The 24,143-nt window shown below is 40.1% G+C and overlaps 1 long non-coding RNA gene across 1 annotated transcript; it reads right to left on the bottom strand.

Annotated features, from left to right (window-relative positions):
* Window positions 1-5,271: 5,271 nt before the first annotated feature.
* LOC116183289 (uncharacterized) lies at window positions 5,272-22,776 on the bottom strand. The gene is made up of 2 exons (XR_004147884.3): window positions 16,280-22,776; window positions 5,272-5,408 (listed from the first exon to the last, which is right to left on the bottom strand). It is a non-coding gene; the product is annotated as an uncharacterized LOC116183289 (long non-coding RNA).
* Between the last annotated feature and the right edge of the window lie 1,367 nt (window positions 22,777-24,143).

Here is a 24,143-nt window from a genome sequence, read left to right as displayed (position 1 = left end):
AGATAATTGCAAAATTGAGACAAAGATTGTCCAGTGTCACAGTTTTCATGTGACAGCTGTAAATGAAAGGGTCCAGCTGCAGTGCCAAAACTATCTTCAACACACAGCCTTTGGATCTGCTGTGCAATATCCAATGCTCTTCCATCCTTCAGTGACACACTTGTGAAGTTTAATCACCTCCCACCTTCTAGTACAGTGTTGATACCACAAACACTTTGGGAAAGTGTATTTGGCCTTTATTCATGAAAACACAGGGGTTAGTGTAGTGCAGAACACTCTGGATGAAAATTTTGGGGTTCAGCAATAAAACTTAATCAGGAAGGATTGTGTTTGTTTTCTGTGGTGTGAGTTTCTGTCACCTCAGAACACCTTAAGCAAACAAAGAAGGAAGGCATTGGTCATCACAGAGGTTCAATTAAAAACTTATGCAGCTCCATATTTCCTGACTGAGAAGCACTTAATAATTTTATTATCTCCCTTGACATCTTAATTTTGAAGTAGCACTGTTTGGGCAAATGGAGCCCTATATTTGTGAGACTGAATGAAAACTGGTCAATGGTCAGGTGTTTAAAGTGAATGAAGACCTTCTAGACCAAACCTGAGCTCCTTGGCTGTGGCCAGATTCAGCTACATGGATACTACTCGTTCCAAGGAGGAGATAGAGGTGCCATGTTCTTCTGATGTTCCAGTGTCATTATTTCAGTCACTCTGAGCTGAACAAGACAGCCTTCATGACACAACACATCTATTCCAAACCAAGAAAGAGCCTCTGCACACACTTACTCTGTCATCCTAGGGTTGTCTCCTGTTTTTCCAAACACTTCATTGTGTTTTCTTGACACAGAGTTTAGTGCTTGCACTAATGAAACATTATCTCCCCTCTTCCTGGAAACATTTTCAGGGCAGCAGGGTGAAGCCAGTGTCATTGATTTTATACTAGACCAGTAATACCATTTTAAGGGATGAATCCCTTGATGACTGTGGCACATCGAAGTGCTGATGCAAGGGCAGGGGTCAGGGGGTTGGATTCTCCAGTCCATCCATGCTACTCAGTTATTTTCTAGTACTGCATGAAAGCTGTAACTTGTTCCTTGGCTTTAGTTCCCTCTGTAGGGTCCAGATGCACCCTCCCTGGTTGTCCCTGGGGCATTACCAGGAGGGGGAGGAGTGGTCATGAGCTCCATGCCTACCTTCTTCCCAGTTGCCTAAGCCAGCTGTGCTAGTGATTTCTCATCACTATAAAACAGTTTGAAGCGTCTTTTGCTTTATGCCAAGGACTGGCGTAGGCAGTGCCCAGCACAGACAGAATAAAACACTGACCTTTGCCATTCTGTTCTCATAACTTGCAAATGAGCACAGCTTAGCTGGTCCAGGACCCTGGCCAGCATGTGACAAAAGAGAATGAGGAGTTAAGTGTTCCCTTCCTCTCCCAGCTATCTGAAATTCATTTGGCCACTCCATGGCTGGAAGCCACTGCACCTGTGAGTATATCCCAGGGGGTCACTGCGGCCTGTCTGCCTTAAATGTCAAAAAATTCAGCAAATCCTACAGTGGGAAAATGAAGAATAACAAAGTCTGCACCACTGGATATTCATTTTGGATACTAAAACACTATTTATTTTCCTTTAATTATAGAGCAATCATGCTTCTCTGAAATAAGGCTTTCAGATTTCACTAAAACTTCTCTCTTAATTGGATGTTTGTGAATGTAAAGATTTCTACCACGACTTGTAAAATGAAACAAAAACATAATTTCTACATTAATTTAATTCTTCTATTTCCAACCATTTTCTCACAATCAGGTTTTCTTGATATGCTTAATCTTTTGCAATGGTTTCCATGGCAACTCCTGTTCATTGTGGTGACACCAAGGACTCCAGTAATCATGAAGCCAAACTTTGCCAAGGGATTGGCTTTTGCTTTTTTCCCGCTGGCTCCGCCACGGCAGCCCTTGCTTGCTTCCTCCTGTGTGTCCCACCTTCCCAACAGGCACACGACAGGCAGGGGTAGGAAACACACACTGGGACGTTACCAAGGTTTTATGATCAATGCTACAGGCAAGGCTCCCTTTTCAATTCCCGTTATACATTGCTGTTTACTGCTGCATTCCCAGTAAATCCCCAACAGAAAGGTGAGGTTCTCATAGCTGCTCATCCTCAGAAACACAAAATGTTCTCCTGGCTGTAGAGTCCAGCCCTGCAAAGCAGCACAACCTTTCTCCAGCACCGCTGGTGTTCAGCGCGGCACTCAGCCGCGGGGCAAGCGCGAGTTACCCCGCGCTGCCCTCGCCATCCCAGCCCTACACACACTCACAGCCTAACTCTGCCCTACAGCACGAACCACGGCTGCCTTCTGTAGCTCTGTGAAAATTGCTGACACCAGACTGAGGTGGCTCCAGCAGCGTTTGCTTACACACTGCAAGAGCTGTACTTTGTTGCTCCAATTTCCTTCCTACAGTTTACCTCCCCCTCCTCCAGACCAACCAGCTCTGAGGAATGGACTATGTGACTGGCAAATCAAACATTATTATTAATCGCTGTAATTACTTTTCTTGGCCCAATTGCAGAGCCTGGGAAGCTAACCACAGTCTCTAGAGTGCAACCTTAACTACAACATGTTTCTGAGCCACCATTACCTCATTGTTAGTCATGTTTAACCAGAGAGAATTGTGAAACTTTTTTTTTCCCTGAGCCCTCTCAAATCACGTATGCTGCACAGATCAGTGTGAGAATCTCTACATATATCTCTCTGGGCTTCCATCTAACCACTGACTTTGCCAAAACCCCAAGTGTCCAGCTCAGGCTGAGGGATAGACAAGTATTCTTTCTTCCCCTAGTCACAAGTGGTGTAAATGGTGTAAAAACAGCAATGATAAAATTTTCTATCTTTGAATGCTTACAGAAGGAAAAATGTCCTCTTCTGAAAGGCATTGATTACAAGGTAATTCACTGATGACTGTGAGGTCAGTGAACACTGTGCCTCTCAGCACACTCCCTGCTCCTCATGTCCATCACCAGCTCCTCATGTTCAGTGTGAGAGGCCAGGGCATGATTCCAGCACTTTTTACTTGTCCCATGTATTCCGCCTGACCCATGCATCATTCTGCACAAGCATGTAACTATCCCCAAACTTAATGTTTTTTGAAGGTTTGCCTGTTTCTGGACTCAGTGATTGATCTCACTTTGTCACCATACAGGTGCTAGTATCAGCAAGAGGCAAGGAGCAGGAGTAAGTTCAGGTGAGAGTGAAGTGGAGGAGACCTTTTGTTTCAGATGACATTTTATGCATTTTTTTTCTTACATATTCACCATACTGTGTATTACTTTAAAGTAAATGTACAGTAAAAAGGAAAAAATTTGTGGCTGCACCTTCTACTCCTGGGACATCAGAATCTTTTTTTAGATTAGTTTCATTTTCTTTCTGAAGGGACTCACAAAACTATTTTACAGCTAGGAATGAACCTATGTTTTTTACTGCACAATATGACCAGAGACAGATTAAACACTCAAACCTGCCTTCGGCTTGAGCTGAAATTGTACCTGAGGTTTTCCACATTAAAACAGAAAAATTACAGACATGTGGCAACATCACAGCCCTTCTCAGCCACCCAATCAATGTGGTTGCTATATTGTCATGAATGTGACTGGCATTTTTCAACCTCTGCTCTTCTGCTAAGAGGTACTTTGCAGCCTAAGTGAAAAGGGCTGATGATTATAGAGCCAGCTGGGTGAGGGAGAGGGAGGGAACATCTCAGACACATTTTAGCCAGAGTTTCTTCATCATCAATCAGAAGGAATTCTGGTTCTCATTGTCTTTGTACAAGCAGGGGTAGGCAGCTTGGTGCTAATTGCCAGCTACCTGTGAACACTCGAATTAAAACTCAGCAGCCACTCTGGGGTTTTTCAGACTTGAGTGAAATGGCAGGAGGATGCTGAAGAGGCAGAGGACTGCTCGCTGTCCATGGATAAAATCAATTGACAGGAGGGCAGAGGAAGGCCCTGGCCAAAGCAGCGAGGCAAGAGCAGCTTAGTCCTTCCCGTGGCACTGCCTTGCACCCATGGCCAGCCGCCCTGAGGGAAAAGCCTGGGGCTTTGCAATTGTTTGAACGGCAGAAGAGCTACACCTTCAGCTCTGAGGTTAACCTGGGGGAGAAATGCAGCCACCATCAGCAAGGAGCTGTGAGCAGCAAAGGCACAGGGCTCCGTGCTCAGTACATCGAACTCATTCATGCCCTTGCTAAAGGTGCCTCTGCCAGGGACTCAGCTCAGTGCAAAAGGTTGTTAGTGTTTCCCCAGTTACAGAGAGCTCTCCTGAGCAATCAGATATTCAAAACAACTCTTTCTGCCATGCTTGTGTACTCTGCCAGGCACACATGATGCCATGGTGGCATGTGATGCATGTGAAAGTGGTGGACAATCATCCCTGCATAAGAAAGTTGTATCCATAGCAGAGAGCAGCAGTTGTTCCTGTGTTCATAAGGGACACTGAAAAGGCTTGGATTAATCATTGCCAAAGAGCAGGTAACTGAAAAAAGTGAGAATTTTCATGACTACTTAAGTGGGACAAGAAAATGTGCTAGTTTGACCTTTTGCAAAAAACAGTGTAGACCTGAAGGTCTAGTAAGGGTCCTTCTGGCCTTGACCTTTTTTCTTAGAGGTGTAAATATTACTATTTCATTTCTAAAACTCGAATTAAAACACTGTGAGGAAAAATGTGTCTGTAATTATTTACAGGCAGGAAATTTTATATTCAAGAAGAGAACTTAATGAACATTCTGGCCCTAGAAATATTAGTAATGAATCCTCCAGTCTATATTTCCCAAACATTTCTCTGCTGCAATGTTGGCCAAGCTTTTCTGTTTTAACAGTTGCATTTTGGTCAGGCACATGTAAAAGTACATTTTGCACTAAAATGGAACCTTTGCTAAAGTGCAGCAGAAGAAACCAGCTCTGACATTTTTATGATCCCCAAATACAGACAGCCATTCAGACTACAGATACAGGAGTCATCATTCATATAGTCCTTGCTGCTGTTTTGGTTTGGTTTTCTGCCGCAACTGTAAGGGGATCTTGCTTTTAGCAAGTTCCCCATCTAACAAGTTTCCCAGTCAAGACCTGGTTGGGAGAGCATTTTGTATTCAGGCACCTCTGATTTGAAGAACCCTGTTGTAAATCCACAGTAAATCCATAGTATCTAGTTCTTGAGTTTTCTTTCAATTTCCCTTGAAATTCCTACTAAGGTAAGTCAATGGGAAGACTGACAGCAGAGCACACCACCAGAAAAGACTCTTTATTCTTCCCTCCAGTCACACTGGCTGTCCTCAGTATGCAGTGAAGGCACAAGGGAAGCTGCAGGCACCTTATGTTGCAAGTTCTCCTTTCCTCCAAGGACTGTCACTTTCAACAGCCCTATGTAAGGAAGGAATACAGCACATTAACTAATTTATCAACATTTACATTGCAAATATTATCTAATTAAATAACACCACTTCTTTAGGACTTACTGTATATCTCTAGCAAGAGTTTACTAGCTGGATAAAATATCTCAAAGGAACTTAGGAGTTTAGCTTTCCAGTCACTCATTCCATTTGGTGTTATCTATGTTTAATTTTTTCTCCTCCACCTACAGATACACAAAGCAATGAAAACAAGCTGCAAATCCACATACTTGCCTTTGCAGTCTCTGATCCTTAAGACAAATGTACAGTTATTAAATCAGTTATCAGACACTTACAATCTAAGTGTTGTTAATGGATTATTTTTCTCCTTCTCCTTTTCACTCTTCATAATTAATGCAACATTTGTTCACAGAAATGCAGCTCTGGCTGATGCAGCAGCATAAGGAAACCAACTTACCTGAAGCAAAATAATAACAGATCTTTGGGGAAATCACACCATAAAGAGGCCAAGAGTAAGAAAAGCAGAAGTTTAGAAAGCTGGACTGAAATTAATCCAAGGAAAACATGCATACACCAGCTACTTCTTTTCAAAGGAGGCAGGTGGCAGGCTTACATCCTCCTGTTCTTCAGCTCCCCATTTCCTTTTGTGGTCATTTTTCATATGAGTCTCTTCCTTTTCTTGCAAGGGAAAACCTGAATATATTCTTTCTGTACTGTGCTTGCAGTTTCTAACTCAGCTTACACATAAAATAATTCAACCGCAGCTTCCTACATTCCAAGTTTATCTTGCTTCTGCAATCACTTTCCTCTCCTCTCTTTTGGATACTTCAGCATCAGGAGGATGTGGGCAAATCAAAGGGAACTGAGAGAAAACAAGCTGAAGGAATTAAGAGACTGAAGGTACATTAAAATCTGGGTAATTTATGACATAGTGAAATGCAATATCTGTCCAACATTCATGTATTTGGCATGAAACAATAATTGAAAGATTCCATCCTAGACTCTCAGTGTCTTAGCATGCTGTTAGTAGCAAAACTCAATCACAGATGTATTGAACAATCAGTTCAGGAGAGTTCAGTCAGTCAAGCACACATAAAAACCTCCTGCATTTCTAGTGCTAGGAAATCCATGCTTATCTCCTTATTATTTTTAAAATTCTATCAAGAAGTTCTTCTGTGTGGCCTGAGGTGACCAAATTCCAGTTACTTGAGACCATAAGAAAATGAAATATACTGGCATTTAAATATTGCAAGAATTCAGGAGGCAGAACAAATACTGAAAGTAGTAAGTGAATGTAGATCTGGGGCTGGACTAAAGAGAAAGTATGTCACATAAAGGTATTAGAAGCTCAAATCTTAATAATGAGATAATCATCTAGAAAATATGTAATTTGTTGTTAAAATATTTTAAACCTGAATATTCTGAACTGGAAATACTTAAATTATAAATACAATGCAGGATTTGCTGTTACTTTACTATTATTCCTATTGTTTTTAACAGCACAAAGAAAGGGCAGTGTGGACAAATACTTAGAGTGGTTATTCAAATGACTGCTTCATATGCAATAAAAAATAAGGTTCATAATTTGCCAAAGTATAAATTCAATGCTTTAAAAGTTGTTCTTAGTTCTAGGGTCATTTGCTTTAGTATGACTGCATAATAGCAGGGGCAGAAATAGATGAGGCTCTTGTCCTCAGACAGAGCACACATATTTTGGATATATTTGTTCATCTCTGAGGACAAGGAAGCTATAATGTTATTGTAATTATGGGTTATGTAAGCCTTGTTCAGCTTTATGATACACAATATGCACTTATGTAGTTGGATAATAAAAAGTTGTGTCTTATTTGTGTTAAAAAGCTTTTGCTTTAGCCTAGAGAGGCATTCACAAGAACATCCTCTCAGGTGCTCTTGCAAGTATTCATGCTGCATCTCAGTGGATAGCTCCTGTTGCATTAGATCTTAAGGCAGTGCCATTTCAGCACTGAAATCTCAAGGAAGAAATGAGTAATATCTAAAAAAAGCAAACCAAACCCAACCATTCCATGTGTTGCACAGCTAGTGAAGCCTTGCTGCAGCTGAATTTGTATACTTTGTTCTCCAGTATCACCAGTAACTCTACATTTCTTCCTAATCTCATACCTTCACATCCCTAAATCTTCCCCACAAGTGCAAGACTAAACCACTACTGTGTGGAATCTCCCAGTGCTTCCATGATGTGTTCCTTCATTAGCTGCAGCTGCCTTCAATGTCCCTGCACCCACTGAGCTCTCTGGTCCTTCCAGAAGCTTTCCTCCTCCTCTCTGCTCCCCATGCTGCTGCTCTCTTGCCTCACAAAGTGGGGATTGCCCACTAAAACAGCCTGAGATATTTCCTTTTATCACTAAGGAGGCTTTGTCAGATCTTGCAAGTAGGCAGGGGCTGGAGGGATTGATAGTGCAGGGCTTCATTTGCATTCACTGTCAGCATGTCTGTGGCCAGAAGCCCAGCCAGGGAGGATGGATCTCTCATGCTACAGCTGAGCTGTGAGCAGGCTGATCTGGACAGAACTGTCTCTTCTGAATAGGATCTTTCTGCATTGGTAAACATCAAATTTGAATACACTTGATATCTCTGAGACATTTAAGCCTTTTTCAGATTTGCTAAACTTTTGTCCCAACTTCTAAAACTCCTGGGTGAAGACATGAGTAGATAGACAGATGGACACAGCCAAATAGCTCTGTTTGCACATCTCATCACATTTCATTAGACAACTAGGGTAAGAAACTAAGAATTTGAAAAAGCAGCACTGCCTCTATCTCACCAAAGCAGCTACTGAAACAATATAGGATTTGTCACCCCTGTTTCTCAGAAAAAAAGGCTTACTTCCATAATTAGTTCTATGCTTGCTGGACCAAAGCATGAAATCATATTTTTCTCATCCAACTTATCTGGACATCACTGTCTCCTAATTTTCTAATTTTCTCTATTGAGGGAACTCAGATACACACACACACATGCCTAAAATGCCTATGTCTCACTTGCTTGGTCAGTAATTTAGCATAGTTATTTAAGAACTAATTGGAAATTATTTTTTTCCTCAGGAAAGCAAAACTATTTCCAACATCATAAAAATTTTAAATAATCCAGGTTGGCAATTTAAAGTTATTACTGGATTCATTAGGGCTTCAATATCCTACCTACTGCTGAGCTGCTGACAGGACAAGATTTAGCTGAAATCAGTGGATCCAATTAGAGCCAGGGGTTCACACATTGAGCACTTCCAGAGTACAAATTATTGGTGACATTTCTAAACAGTGATTGACACTGAAGCCAGCACAGGTTTCCTATGCTGCAATAGAACATTATGAAAATAACTGAACTTTATAACCTTTCCATGGTACTGGCAAATAAAAAAATCAACTTCCACTTATTTGTTATCCTTCATTTTTCAGCATAGACTTTTTTTTTTTCCAGAACAATTGGACAGTCCCAACATAAATCAGGATTCTAAGTTGTATTCCAATTTATCAAGGCTGTGGTTGCAAAGGGCCACCTTTAGACATGAGGATTGTTAGATTTACCTCTGTGCAGAAAAATCAACCTACTACACAGATACTAATAGTTGCTTAGGTCTCCATTATCAATACACTACTGTGAATAAGAATAGGTGCAAATAGGACTGTGTATACTCATTTTCATCTCTTATGATTTCTTTGGAATGTTTTTCTAATCTAATTAAAATTCATTTTGGTATGTCATTTATTAGCCCAACTGATTCCCAATTATATCTCCCTGTAAACTTTGTCTCTGTTAGAATATTGTTAGTGAATTCCAAATATAAATAATTAATAAGACAAGCGTGCCTTTCTTATCATGGCTTGCCTGTTATCAACAGACTCACAATTCACATTTGGTGCTGCTCACTTTGCTTCCAGCAGCCACTCAAATATCAGTCCTTCTGGCTGTTATTGCAAAGGAAGAGATTTAACCATCTTGGATGTTCTACATGGTAAGATAAGGAGGCATGCATGTGTGAGAAGTCAAGGTCAATTATTTCAGTATGGTTTTTCTGTTATTGGTATAAAAAATTGTCAAAAACTTAGGCTCTGATCCTATAATTATTTTGTGTGGAAAAATCATATGGATATCAAAGCAAATTAGTTTAGCACAGAGAGGAGTGCAAGACCAGGCATCCAGCAAAATGTTTAATATTTAAAGTGTATCATTCTTCACAATACTGCTCTGTCAAAGTAAATGAAGCAGAGTAATGTACATTGGGCGGGGGGGAAAAATCAACCAATTCCATTTCTGCCTTTCCCATATAAATAAATACTAAAGATTCCAAGACATGAAAGGATGCCCTGAGGAATAAAACCTGATTGGTAAAATTTTGCCTAAGGTGTTGTAATAGACACCACTGAATACATGTTCAGTCACTGAGTTTCCACTACATTCCTCATTATAACTGCAACTGGCTGAATTATTCATTAGAGATAACACACCCTGTGAATTTATCATAATATTATTTATACAGTAGAAATAATCACCTAAAGCTGATGGCATTTGTTTATGTTTTCCACTATGTGGCCAAAACTTGGTATAGCAGGGGCACATTTCTCATTTGCAAACTGGCCAAAAACAACTACAACAACAATATTAATACTTAAAACAATGATAATAATATTAATAATAATAATAATAATACTTTCTGCTCTAATCTGCAAATAAAGTCTCATTCTGTCTGAGTCCATAAAAGCATCACTCTTCATGAGTATAAGCAAAACAAAAAGTGGTTCTAAGTTGTATCAATTGCTAATGCATTGCAACAGAAACTCAGGGTAAGATGCCACTACTAAAGACAAAATTGAAAACCGGACAGAAACGCTCAATAAACTGAACATGCAATGCTGCTGTCAGTCGTTTACCCCAAAGGAAGTTTTGTCCTTCACATACAACAGAGCTGAGGAACATCTGTCAGTCAGCATAGGAGTCCCCATCTTCCCTGTCACTCTGTGTAGTCTGCAGTACTACAAAATAGGTTTCAGAAAATTCCATTGGTCTGCTCCTAAAACACCTGCATTAGTCCTAAAGCATTCTCAAAATATCAGCACAGCTGTTCTGGATCAGCCAGAGCAATGATCCTGTCAGTGGAACAGCAATATTGATCAGGGATCTAAGATGAGGTAGTTGGGTTCATATTTAGCTAAAGCCCAGGTTCACCACTTTCTTCCCCCTTTTTGTAGCTCAGAGGCTTGATTCCTCTGACCTAGTGGGTCTCAAAAAATTGTGTTTTCTTCAATATCTCTTCCATAATTGTTTCTATCACAGCCTTCAAATATGTCAGAGAAAATACCTTTGGTTTTGTCTTCAAGCTTTTTGCAAATTTGACTAATTCCCAGTTCTTTCTTTCAACATTGACATGTTTCCTTCCTTATTCCCTTAAAGAGTCTTATGTCCACACATTCCTAGCTTACAGACCCTGGTTACAAAGATCTCTCACATGATCGTTGACTATAATCTTCTATATACAAATATCCTGAGAGAAAACAGAGGGGGGCCCCCAGGATCCTATTGCTCAATATCAACCATTCCATCTGGGATGCATAAAATTCCTAAATACTGTGTTTTGTTGCCTAAAGATGTTTCCAATCTTCCTAGCTGTAGCTGCACTACTGAATAAACAAGTTCTTTATTGCCAAAAAGCCCAGCCAAAAGTAACTGTCCCACACTCTTGGTTGAACTTGGCCTGAGAACTCTACCACAGAACTCTGCAACACCTGAACACTGCTGCAAGTTTCAGAGGTTGTGTCTGCTAGATTATGTTTCCTTTCTCAAATCCCAATAAAATGCACACATTTAAAATGCATTGTTACAAACTTGTTACAAACTACCCTTACACCAGGTTGTGCTACCCCACCACCTATTGCTGCTCAACAATTACTAAGCCTAAAAGAAAGATCTGCCAGGCTGCCAATAGCAAAATAATACTTTTCTTAACCAGCTCTTTTCTCATATCTTTCACATTAGAGTGGCTACACAATGCAGTGTCACTGCAGAGCTCTGCTGGAGGCAATGTAATTCCCGAACTGACCATCAAGATTGGCTTCAGCAAACTCCTGAAGCATCTGCCCTTTCTTCTCCCAGGAACCATCTGCATTTAGTTGGACAGGCAGAGACTTCTCAGGTTTGCTCAGGCTTGCATCTAGAAGACAATAAGGAAAGGGAGGAAATAGCCTTCACTGGCTCACTTCCTTCCCCTAACACATTCCAGACCCCACCATTTTCATTTTAGCAGCTCTTCCTTTCTCCTGATCCAGGCAATGGAAATAGTTGCTGGACCTTCCACTTTCCTCTAGAGGCCTCTACAACAAGGCTTCATGCACAGAAAGAAAATTCCACTCCAGGATAGAAGTCAAGTCCACAAGGCCAAAGAGATGTTCTGCTTGTCCAGCTTCTCTACATTCTCAAAACACTTGGCCAGTCTTCATCTCCTAGATGATCTTTCTCCTTCCAGCATGAGAGTTCATCTTCCCAGGTCACATACAGGAAAGCTCTGCTTACACCACAGAGACACTGTTACTGCTCCCATGGCTGTGTTCTGTAGTCTTCTGAGAACACATAGGAGCTCACAGTGTACTCCAAGACAGCAGCTGGTTTTTTTATAGCAGAATGTATTTGCTGGGCTTTGGCATGGGACTAGCCACATCCTCAAAGCTTAAAATCATTTTGGAGCAAAAGCAGAGTTTGTTCCCACAGACCTTCAGTAGATATTCTGGAAACATCCTTCTGATCTACTCATTCTCCCATGATGTGTTTTCCTCAGTCTGTGTTTTTTTTCTGACAGTTGCATAATTCTTTTGTGGGAAACATCCCAAGTCCAGAGACCTTGATTCCAGCTCGAGTATTTTTCCCATTAGTATAAACTAATGCCACAGTAAATAGGTTTGTGAAAGTCCAAAGACTTTTCTGCACTTCCTTGTTCTAGGAAATATATAAAAAATAAAATCTGTTTCTCCCTGGAGCTGCATCAGTTCTTAATGTTTCAGAGGATTTCAGTGACCAGAGCTTCAGAGCTGCACTTCTCGCCCTTTAAAGGAAAGCAGACAATTGACCTGAAAAAACTGTAGTCCTTATAAATAAATCTGTCACATCCATAATACCTACCCATCCCAAGAATCTGATATTACTACGTCTTTAATTGTGGTCATGGATAGCCCTCTCCTTTCCAGATCTGTTTCCCCTAGCTGTTAATCCAATTGCATTGCACTCTGATATGCTCGGTCCCATCTCGTCTTCATTCTCCCAGGCCACTTTCTGGACCCGTAAGGGACAGCATTTCCATGGCCCAGAGATTGCAAGACCCTTGCAGGGTACTCAGAGTCCTCTGGTTCAGGAAGAAGGAATTAAGGAATTAATTAGGAATTAAACTTTTCCTCCTTGTAATTTCATTATTAGTACAGCTGCTTTTCCCTATGAATAGTATTTCTAATCATACAATCATAGAATATCCTGAATTGCAAGAGACCCACAAAGTTCATAAAAATCCAACTCCAACACTTTCCTGTTAGGAAGGTACCATTTACATGGCCAATCTTTTATTCAGTGATCTTTGCTAGGTGTGTGATGGAAGAGTCTCTCCACACAAAAATAAGTTCACTGTTCAGACCAGTGTGTTAACAGAACTTTCAGATTCAGGAGCTCTGGCAGTCAGCAGACTCTTGTAAACTCTGGCATAACTCAATAATTAGGCAGCATATTTAGTTACCAAACAAAACCAGCAGTATTGTGGGGGCTTTGAGAGTTAAATAGTCTCATTAAAGAGTCCAGAGGCACCAAAGTTGGTGCAAACTGGAGAAGAAGGAAGGATGTGCAAGGCACGGGAGGCAGAAACAGGGAGAACAGGGGAGAAGGCAGGGAAATTACGTGTCCCTCTTGTAGCAGCGGGAGATAAGTCAGGCAGCTCTGTTGTCCTCTTATCTTCCCCTCAAGATGCATTTTCAGTGTGTTCACCACCAAGCCTCACTGGCTGAGGCATTGGGATGGGGTATTTGAGGAAGACTACTGCTGGTCAAGACAAAAAAAAGTGTCCTTATAATCAAGCCGTGAGGTGGTCATTCAGCTGCCATCAAATACCATTTCAGATGTTGTGATTCACCGTTCATTGAAGCACTTGAAGAAAATCCCTACTTTTGAAGTTGTGAGTGAAGTTTCCTTCTGGACAAGGGGTCTGACTTCACTTTGGACATGTTGAGGTAGGTGACTTGAGAAATGCATTTACACCCCTGTCCAGCGAGCTGTAGCTAGGCAGTAATTGTGCCATGTGTTGTGGAGATGACTGGCCCTCCACCACAAACAGCCAGCAGACAGACTGCACAGCAGGGTATTTCATTTCATTGGAAAAGACTTCTGAATAACAAATACATTAATGGAATCCAGAATCAGACCTTAACTTGCAATAAGACAAAAAAAGCTACACTTTCTGGGTAGTTTATTTCCAATAAATAATTTAACCTTTTCCAATAAAAAGTTCTGCCTTCTGAAATAGAGAATTGGCTTTGCAGAAATTATTCCTGGCACAGCATTTGTTCAAAGTCATCCCTACTGGATTCTGGAGGGCAGTATAAGTTTCAGGAGAATAGTTCGGCTATCCTGCAAAATGTTAGTAGCAAAATCTCAGCTGCAAAATCTTCTCTGCTCTTTGAGCTCAAGCTGTACACAAAATAATGAGAGCTTCAGGCATCTCCTTCTCTCAAAGCTGCAATTTATGTCAATAGATAGGAAGGAATTAGTGCAAAGGATAAATTATCCTTTCACTACACTACTGCTTTCCAAAATTTATATTTCAACAATCCCAGGACAGAGCTAGGCAATATGAAAGTCTTTAAAATTGCATTGATCAACAAGTGATAAAAGAATCCTCAAAAAATAACAGTATAAACCCAGTGTGTTTAAAATATCCACAGGAAAGCACAAGCCTTCTGAATATATACTTAGTCTTTCCAAGATTTATTTTTCCTTTGTCCTTAAAGAAATTCAAATTAATTATAAAAATGAGGACATTCCTAATGGGATTTTACTGAAATGTTACAAGGCTTAATTTGTGTGAAAGTACCAACAAGTTTATTCATTTTGTAGGAGTGTGGAATTTGCTTCACATAATACTCAGGACTTAGCTACAGCTTTGATAGAAATGTTATTTGGTAATTATCTGCTCTTCCCTCGGGGGCAAAGTAATTAATTCTGTTCTGCAGTTCACAGCATATTCCGTTTTTACACACATATGAAGGATGAATTTTGGAAGATTATGATCAATACTTACTTTATTGACAACCAATAACTCATCATCCTGACAGCTCCATGACTTTTAAAGAAAATTCAGGAACACAGGAGTCAAACTTCACTTCTTAACCTGTTTATTTGTATATGGGCGGGAGGGGAGACAATAAATCTCAAGGAAAATAAAAATTTAAAATTAGGTTTCATGAAAGAATTAGATGACATTTTGTGCATAAACAAAGAAAATAGCTGCCCAAAATTTATATTTTGAGTAAGTCACAGCTAAGGTAAAGCCCATATGTTTTCCCTTATTTGTTGAATCTTTATTCTTTCCTTTAGAGTAGAGAATAATTTAAAGTTCAGGTTAAATACAAGTTTGAACAATGAATTTTAGGCATAGGTGAGGAGCTGAACTTCCCCTAAGGTACAGTTAAAGGCACATGACTTTTTAGTCCATTACAGAGCAGCTCTGTGTTTTTGGAGTTTAAGTGTTCATCACAGCCTACCCTTAATCAGTGTGGTGTGTTTCATACTTTGAAAGAAAATGCACAGAAGAAGCACATACCAGCTGCTAAAAACCCAAATACAGAGATCCTGGAAATGCTGTCTTTGTGAAGAGGAAGACAAATATGTTCCTTTTGGTATTTTGAACTCAAATATTGCTTTGTGGAAGGCACTGCTTTCAAGAAAAAATACTTTTAGTAATTGCTTTTGCAGACAGTTTTTGCCTGCAACAAGGGAAGTCCCAGTTCAGCAGGGCTATGGGAGAAAGGGATTCTCACATAAGATCTGACTCATTCCCTTATCCCAGATACCACAACCTGGGCAAGGCAATTTGGCCAGAGAGTTATGTTTTCCTCCATGTATTTTTGTGAACAAAATCTTCTGGTACAGATGCAAACATACAGCACAGAACTCCCCTTTTTCAGTCTAGCCTATCCCTTGACAGATCCAATGAAAAGTTCATCACAAAAAGCACTCCTGTATAAACAACTGCCCCCTCCAGGAAAGGTGACATCTTCTCCTGCTTGTAATATATTCTGTACTATAAACATGACTATCATTTCTTGGGCTTCTGTTTTCCCAATTGAAAATTATTGATAATGATTATTAGGTTAATAGCATTTTCTACCCAAAAGGAAAGTTGTGTCAACAAATATATTAAAATTGTAAAGAAATGGAGCTATAGGAACACAAATACTGATATAATAGCAAGGAACTAGGAACTTACTGCTCTTAAGTTTTCACTGTCCAAACCCAGTCAGCTCTGAAACAACTGAAATTCTCATTTATTCCATCAGCAACTAAGGGACTTGGCACCAGCCACTTAATTAGTGCTGGCTTTAGTCAGTTTTAAAAAAGCTCGTGCATGTAATCTGCCAATAAGCCAACAATTATATGTTTTACAGGAAACTATTCCATTGACAAAAATTAAGTTTAGGAAGAAGGAGTTGGAGAACTGGAACTGGCTGCATTTCACAACAGTGCTGGTAATAAATCTTGACAATAAAAGGGAATGAATTACTTATGCCAGAAAAGTGAAATCACTAAAAATAAAACTAGAGACAAATTACATTCATCTCCCAGATCTCATTCGAATATCTGACTGGAAAAATTTCCTACCACAATAGCTGCAGCATCCCAGGAGATTTGTCTCTGCCTTCACCCATGCAGCTTTGCCAACCCAGAAGATAAATTGAGTGGTGTTCCTTTCCTCATTATGTGTCCTGCAGCTTGTGGCCAAGACAGAACACTCAGTGTGGATAAGTAAACAGTAGTTGTATCCAGCAAAGATGCCCCTCAAGGATGCTCTTCAGACTCAGGCAACATTAGTGAAAGAAAGAAAACCAACAAACCAACAAACAAACGAGAAATACCAGACCATCAAAGGTCTGAAAAAGCCCTTCCAAGCCCACAGGATGCCTCTGTTTTTCCACACACGGTACAGGCTGGCTCTGGCAGTATGAACACCCACTCTTGTTTCAGACAGCCAGGGACTCAGGATGTGAGCAGTCCTTGTGCTCATCCCATGAGTATTAACACCTTTGGGTAGAACAAGCCTGGTTCTTTCATCACAAGCAGGAAATAAACGTTGTGCCAATCAAGAGGAGAAACAGAGCATCAGCCAGCCTCTCTTTCTTTCTCCTGTCTTCTGCCTGTCACATCACGTATCTCACCCAAGGTCAAAGCATGTAACTTGCATTAAGACTGCAGCATGAAAGTGGTCACAGTCTTCCTCTTCCTACTTTATCACTCCTTCTCCTGAACATGAGGCATCAAGAAGTTTCTTCAAGCACAGGCTCTCCTGCAGCATCCTGGCACGCACATTGCCCAGGATTCATACGTCCTGCTGGGTGCTGGATCTCACTGTGCTGAGCTCACCCAGTTAACACCACAGGATCTGATCCCCACAGAGCAGCCCAGCACAAAGTCAGTGTTTCACTTGGTTCACACAGGAGCATCCTCAGGATTAGTTATCCCTGCACTCAGCCTCATTAACATTCCCTTCTTTGCCATTGAGAAGCAGGGCTAATTACTGAGGAAGCAATGTTGGCTGATAAAACCAAAGTGTCTTGCTGTTCTGGTACTATTTTAGTTGATACCAGTCTGAGATTATCCACAGCACCCTATACTGAGTGTAGTGAGTGAAATGAGGAATAATGAGGTGAAAAAAAACCCTCCCTTTGCCTTTTTTCATACTTCAGCAAAGGTTTGGGTCATACTTGATTTCAATACAGGTTGAAGGTTGGGGTCAAGTTTCACTGGGGACAGCTCAACTCTTCCTATCCTAATTGCTCGAGCCTACTTTTCATGATTAATTCTCTCATCAGTGCTTCAAGGTCTTCAGGGATTTTGGCAAAGATGACAGCGTTATCAGCTGATCTAATGTGGCTTAGGTGTTCCCATTTATCATGATGCCCTTTCCCTCTCTATTCAAGGTTTTTATAAACTTTTCCAAGCATGAGGTGAATTGTTCCAGTGTGACAATATCTTTTTGTCTATTCTGTTCTTTCATTTGATCTCTTCACTTCTCTTGTCAATGCCTAAATGTCACCGCAACACACTGTTCACATGCTCTGGGATTCTGAGAAATCCTTCTTATTCAGTGTTTCTCATGCTAACTGTGTCCAGGTTTTTTGTGTGTACACCATTTCCATTACACACCTCATTAGGGGCGTGCACCTGCTCCCATCAAAGCCAATGGCAAAATTCCCACTTACTTCAGTAAAAGCAGGTTTGGACCCAGTGGTATGCCAACTGATAAATTAACTTTCATACAAAACCCAAAGAGGTAGGAAATTTTCCAGAATTATGTTTTGCCATTTGAACAAAGGGAGATTTTCTGTAATTGAAGTTGTCAATACATTTTCTGCATATAAAAAATAGCTCCTTTAGCCACTACTGAAGACCTGAGTGAAAATTGACTCTCTAACAATGTTAATACGTAAAATAAAATGGAGTCCAATAGCTTTTTCATAAAGTGAACTACATTAATGTAGACACCATTAACACTGTAGACTACAATTGCTTAAGATGGAAAGTGATGCCTGCTTTTTGAAATTAATTGAAGCCCATTGCCAAATGACCAATACAGGATATTCTCCAAGTAACATCTCTGAAGTAAATGGCAACTAAATACAAGAACATAAGGAGAAACACAAAATATTGTTTTGGTCTCTGTGGCAATCATCAAAGAAAGCATGCATTATTTTTTTGAGAGCCTAGGCACATGGAATGGAAAATCAGGGTTGATATGTCTTTAATATTATTCTACCGTGATTACTAATTTGACCTTGTGAAGATGCTTCTTCTATGAGAGATAGAGTGAAATTGTAGCAGGCAGCAGTTTAAAATGGAAGATAAGCTTCATCTTCCTTTACAGTCAACATCAGTCTCTTATTTCTGTGACCTAGGGTATCTTTCCCCAAGCATTCAAACAAATCAGGGCATGTTTAAAGTTGTTTTATGAAATAAAACACATGATTAACTACATTCTTTCTAAATTGGAGTTATTGTATTAAGTCAACATTTTCAGTAAATAAATACCTGATTAGAATTTTCTGAAAGTCAAAAAAATTTTGTCCTAGTTTGTGTTTGACCCACAACTGGCTATATTGTCCATTTTTGATCCCAAAAGCAAATTTCTACTTTCACTGGCTGCAGAACTGTAATATAGATTAATGTCCACTACGCTATAGTTTGAGATGAAATTAATCTCTCTGATGGTGTAAACCAAATTTCAGTCCTAGCCTCCAGAAATTGTTCTGTTAATGAATTTCTTCACTAGTCCTTCATCAGAAATAACGAACCCAGTCTGAAAATCTTTAATCCAATTCCCATGGAGCTCATTAAAAAAATGGAAGTTTCTCTAAGTGAACTATAGAATCAAATATATTCTTTGTATCACTGCTACTGCAGTGAGTTCTATCCATCAGCTTGTAGCTCCTTTGTGCTGATGATACCTGTGTGTTGCCCAGAGCATACATGCACAGGCAAAAAAGGCAGCAGAAGTAGAACTGAAGGAAGCTCACTTGGCATTCAGCAAGTATCAGATAAAGCAGCATAATCTTACTCCTTGTGAGCATTGTACAACCCCCAGGTTGCCCTCCACCAGGGAACCTTTCCCTCCAGACTGCGAGTTCAGTTGCCATAACTGCATATCATATACCTTTTCTACTCAATATCTTGCATCATAGTGTTTATTGTGGAGTGACTCAGATATCAATTGCACCAGGTAAAAAGTCCAAATCATAGTCTTGATGATTTGAGAGGTAATAGTCATGGAAAGTATGAAACAGATCTTCACTCCTCCTTGCTAGTAATACCTTTCATTAATGACTTGATCAGTGCTCTGGAAGAGTAAAGGTTTTCAGAAGACTACAGCCCAGCTTCCTTAATTTGGTTTTCATAACAAAAGTCACAGAAGCCACATTGTCTTTTCTAACAGATACTTATGGGACATTAGAAACATGAAATTCCCCTGGATCCCCTCTGTAATGCTCTCCACTGTAAGGTTATGTTCCATATGAGGTTATTCACTTTGGCTATCAGCTGTGCTCATCTTCCTGAGCAATGCAGTCAATTTTACCCTGCACTTGACACACAATACACTGATTCCTTGGCTCCCGAGAACAGGCTAATTGAGAGGGTGTGCTGTATTACAGAACATGATTTGCTTAAAAAGATTACCATCTAGCTCATTAATTTTACATTACCATACCATGCTTCTATTGACGTTATCACAATGCTTTCTACAACTACTTACAGTGATCAGAAAAATGCACAGAGATCACATAGCCATTAAGGTGATGAAAAGATTTTTAGAGTCGTTATTATTTATTTATGTTATATCAATCCCTCCTGGTCTTGGTCCATACTGGGTTCACTGTGCCAAGCCAGAAAATGTATTCCCCTTCCTGAAAAACTTGGAGTCTAATTACTCCTAGAAGTAACAAAGATGACACAAACAAATAGGAACAGGGAAAAAAGTAGTACTTATGACTTGCATTTAAGCAAACCAAATATTTTCACAACTGGAGACCTTATGTTCGTTTTATAAATATACTTTACAGAACAGGAGTGAGCAACAACAGAGAGGAAGTGATTGGCAAGGGGACAACTAAAAGACTGAGCTGGTGAGAATCTGAAAGGGAAGCCTGGGCTGGTATTTGAAGGAAAAGAATTCAAATTTGTCAGATAGAATCTGATCTCATCAGTGAAGAAAATGCTGCAGTGTTAGCATAGTTAGATATAATATTTCTGACCAGTAATGGAAATATTACAATAATTTGTGAAGTGTCTTCAACAAGGAACTAGATTAAATGAGTATGAAACAGTGTGATATGAGCATCAGTATTCTCAGGATTTTCCTGGGAGAAACCAAGGAAATTCTATCAGCAGAGAGTTGAAGGAGCCAGAAGAGATTCAGGTCTCTTCAATTTCCAATGTTGACCTGGTCTAAATTAACTGCTTCTATTTTACACAGAATTCTGAAATTCCAAGTAACACAGCCTTTCATTTCAGAATGAAATTTTAAGTAGAAAATGCTGATGAAAATTAATTGTAATAAGATTCTGCTTGAAAGAATTAAAACATTCCATCAGAAGAAAATGATGGGAAATTCTGCAGCACAACCATATGTGCCCAGTACCATCTGAGACACCCACAACAACATTTGGAAGAAGCACAAGCTGCGAGGTACCTGGCATGGCTCTTTTGACTGCAGGAAGTTATAGGAATGCTGCAATTTACAGCTGAGTTCAGAAAACTGCTGCCTGCTCTTCCACAGCAACGGGTTTGAAGCCATGAGATCACTGGCTCGGAGAGGAGCCTGCAAGGCTGCCAAACACACTGTTGCAGCAGTGAAAAACAGAGCTGAAGTCCTCAGGCTGTGTGCTGCAGAGGCAGGACACTACAGCAGCAAGGTTTGCCTTTCCCCAGTTCATCACAGTAATCCTTCACAGTGTGCTAGGATTTCCCTGTTATTCCCAGTTTCATCTTTTCCCACTGGTTGTAACAATATGAAAAGGTCAATGGGCAGCACAACAGCTCTGAGCTTGGTTGTTGGCTGTCAGGTTAGCATGGGAGAGCAGCACTGATGCTCCTGGGGCTCCTGGGATCCCCACAGCACTGCATGCTGGAAAATCTCAGCTGAAAAGGAAGATGAGCCTAGACTGCAGATCTCACCTGCAAAGCTGATCCAAAGCCCCTGTGGTTGATGTGTGCACATTTAGGACTCTGCAGACTCACAGGAAATCCAGCCCCAGGGCACCAGCATGACAGAGTTTGTCAGAATGGCAGACTCTACACAACACGGTTGCTTTGAAGTCTCAGGAAGCCATAAGATGAGCTGGCAAGAACTCAAGCATGTTGCTATCAGAAATCCACCTGCGTTTCTCCTGTCGTTCATCAGAAACTACATATTTCCAGAACACAATCTGGATTTCATAATAGAACTCAGTTGGAAATACCCAATACACTCAAACAGGAAGGTCAAGCAATGAAGATAGGAGATAAGGAAAAATTAGACCACTTAATCAGCTTTCCCCTGTGGCTAGATAGAAGCAATAAAAATACAATGAAATAACCTGTAAAGGGCCAACAGAAAGGAAATACATATATTTAAAACTACTATTCATCCTTACAGCTTTTTATACTTAGAAAAACCCCAACAGCTTTATAGTTCTACCATAAATTCTTCCTGCAGTACAATCTGGGGCATTACACAGCACTAGCTTACCCACAGTTCCTCATATTGGGTTTTATTTTCCCCTTGCTAATATGGTTTCTACTCAGAAGTGATGCAGCTGTAGTGATGCTCCTAAAGCCCTCTGCCTCACAGACATGGTTTCAATTAAGTTTAATTACAGCCACTGCAGTTTCAGACCAAAGTCTACTTCACACCATGGATAGTTTCTGTTGCAGGACAGCTCAAATCTGAAAGCTCCATGAGAACAGAAAATCTGCTGCCACTCCAACAGTATTATTTGCAGTCACAATGGGTAAGTTTCCAAGTCTTTTTTTAGTACTATTTGAGGCTTATTTGGGGCTTCAGTACTGCAACCTGTAAGCAAGGAAAAAGATGGAAAGAGTAAAAGATGAAAGCAGATCTCCTGAGGCAGACTTTTATCATGAATCTCACCATCTCTGATGCTTTTTTGGAAACCCCAGTTCCTGCTGTCAGTTGATTATAAAAATCAGATTCCTTTTCTCTTAAAAAAAAAAGTTATTATCACTGACAATTACAGAGAAAAGTCACGCAAAACATGACTGAAGTGTTCCTGCAGGGCTCCAAGGAGGAGGCAAAGGAAGAGTCAAGAAATTATGTCTCTGACAACCTTATTCTAAGTAAAACTCAAGGTTTTGGAAGGACTTTGGACTGTAAATAGGCATCTACAAAGAATGAAGCAAAGTGTAAATCTCATGCCTAAAAGCTTAAAAGTAGGGAGAGTCAAACCTTTAGTGCTGAAAACAGGGTGTGACACAGATGCTGGTACAGTCATGGTTGATTTGTGCATCTCTTAGTCTGCTCCAAGCTTAACTTCTGCACAGTAACCAGCTTGAGGCAAGGCTTGGTACTCTGGGTACGACCAGGTTTTATTCTCACCCCAGAACTTTTTGTTCTGGGTGAGAACCCAAAACCTGCTGGGATGGATTATGTGGATGTTGTGCTCTAACTCTGTGCTCAAACACAGAAAATGGCATGCAAAAATCTGTGAAGGGAATGCAAATCCACCTCCTGAATAGGCCAGACACATGGCACCCTATTAGGAGCTCTATTTCTCAGGCATTTTTTTAATTTGTTGATGCCATGCACAGGATCCATATAAAGCCAGGCACTGAATCCAAGAACAAACTGAAAAGGAAAAACAAGCAGCATTTGCTCCCAGCAGCGATTGCAGCCACATGGCAATCTTGGCTGCTCTGCAGAAAACATTCATTAGCCTATTTAACCAAAATTAACTATGAAAATGTACTCTGCATTTTCTTCCCTCATATTGGTAAGGTGTCTTTTAACATAAGTGTTTTCTAACCAATTTAAAGCAATTTTTTCCTGTAAATGGTATCATTATTATCATTATGTTGGGAAAGGTTAGGTCATGATTTTTCTCAGAGTTCTCAGAATCACATTTTACTTGCTAAAATGCCAGAAAAAAACCTCATGCTTTAGATTCACTGAGATGCAGTAAATTAACATCAAGAAATAAAGCAGAGAGCATCGTAATGGACAAAACAGAAGCAATAAACTGTAGTTACAGATAAATACTCCCACAAATACCTTTCTTCTCAGTGAAATCAATATCCCTGATTCAACAGCAAATATTTCCAATGGCCTGACCTGACCATGTCTCACAGCATGGCCCTGGCTTCCACAAAAATAGAAACAAAGGTGTTGTAAGTTGCAATCCTGAGTTTAGGTCACTGAATCAAAGTACTTTTATGCCAGTGTTTACACACTTCCTCTCCAACTCTAAAATGTGATCAATCAATTCATCTCTCCTTGGGAGACTTAAAATCTATATGTAAAACTGTATTTACCACCCAATGTACACTTCAGTTGCAAATATATATATATATACTTGAATAATGCCATTCTGTAAAAAGAGCCTTTAAATGACATATGTTTCACAACCCTGCTGAAGAATGTTGAGATTTTATGTTTCAACAGAGTTGGGGCTTCATCCTTTCCACTTGGACACTCCTCCTGTGTCATATGAGAACACAAAAACACCTGTGCAGAACCAGACTGATGGTTCATCTAGCTCAGCATCTTTTATCTAGCAGTGTAACAACAAGGCAAGCACAAAGTGACACTTGCCCAAAATACAATCCAGCAGTTTGGAACACACAGCTTCCTTATCAGATGATGTCTTTGAGCTTACTAGCCCTCTCACTATATATTTTTGTAGTTGCTTTTTGAACTCCATAAACTTTTATCATCTGCAATATCCTATGGCAAGAAATTCCACAGCTTACTTACATACCA

The sequence above is a fragment of the Lonchura striata genome, chromosome 2, assembly GCF_050655825.1.
Source record: "Lonchura striata isolate lonStrDom1 chromosome 2, ASM5065582v1, whole genome shotgun sequence".
Lineage (NCBI taxonomy): Eukaryota > Metazoa > Chordata > Aves > Passeriformes > Estrildidae > Lonchura > Lonchura striata.
Note: the sequence above shows the minus strand (reverse complement) of the source record. Positions and strands in the feature narration are given on the sequence as shown.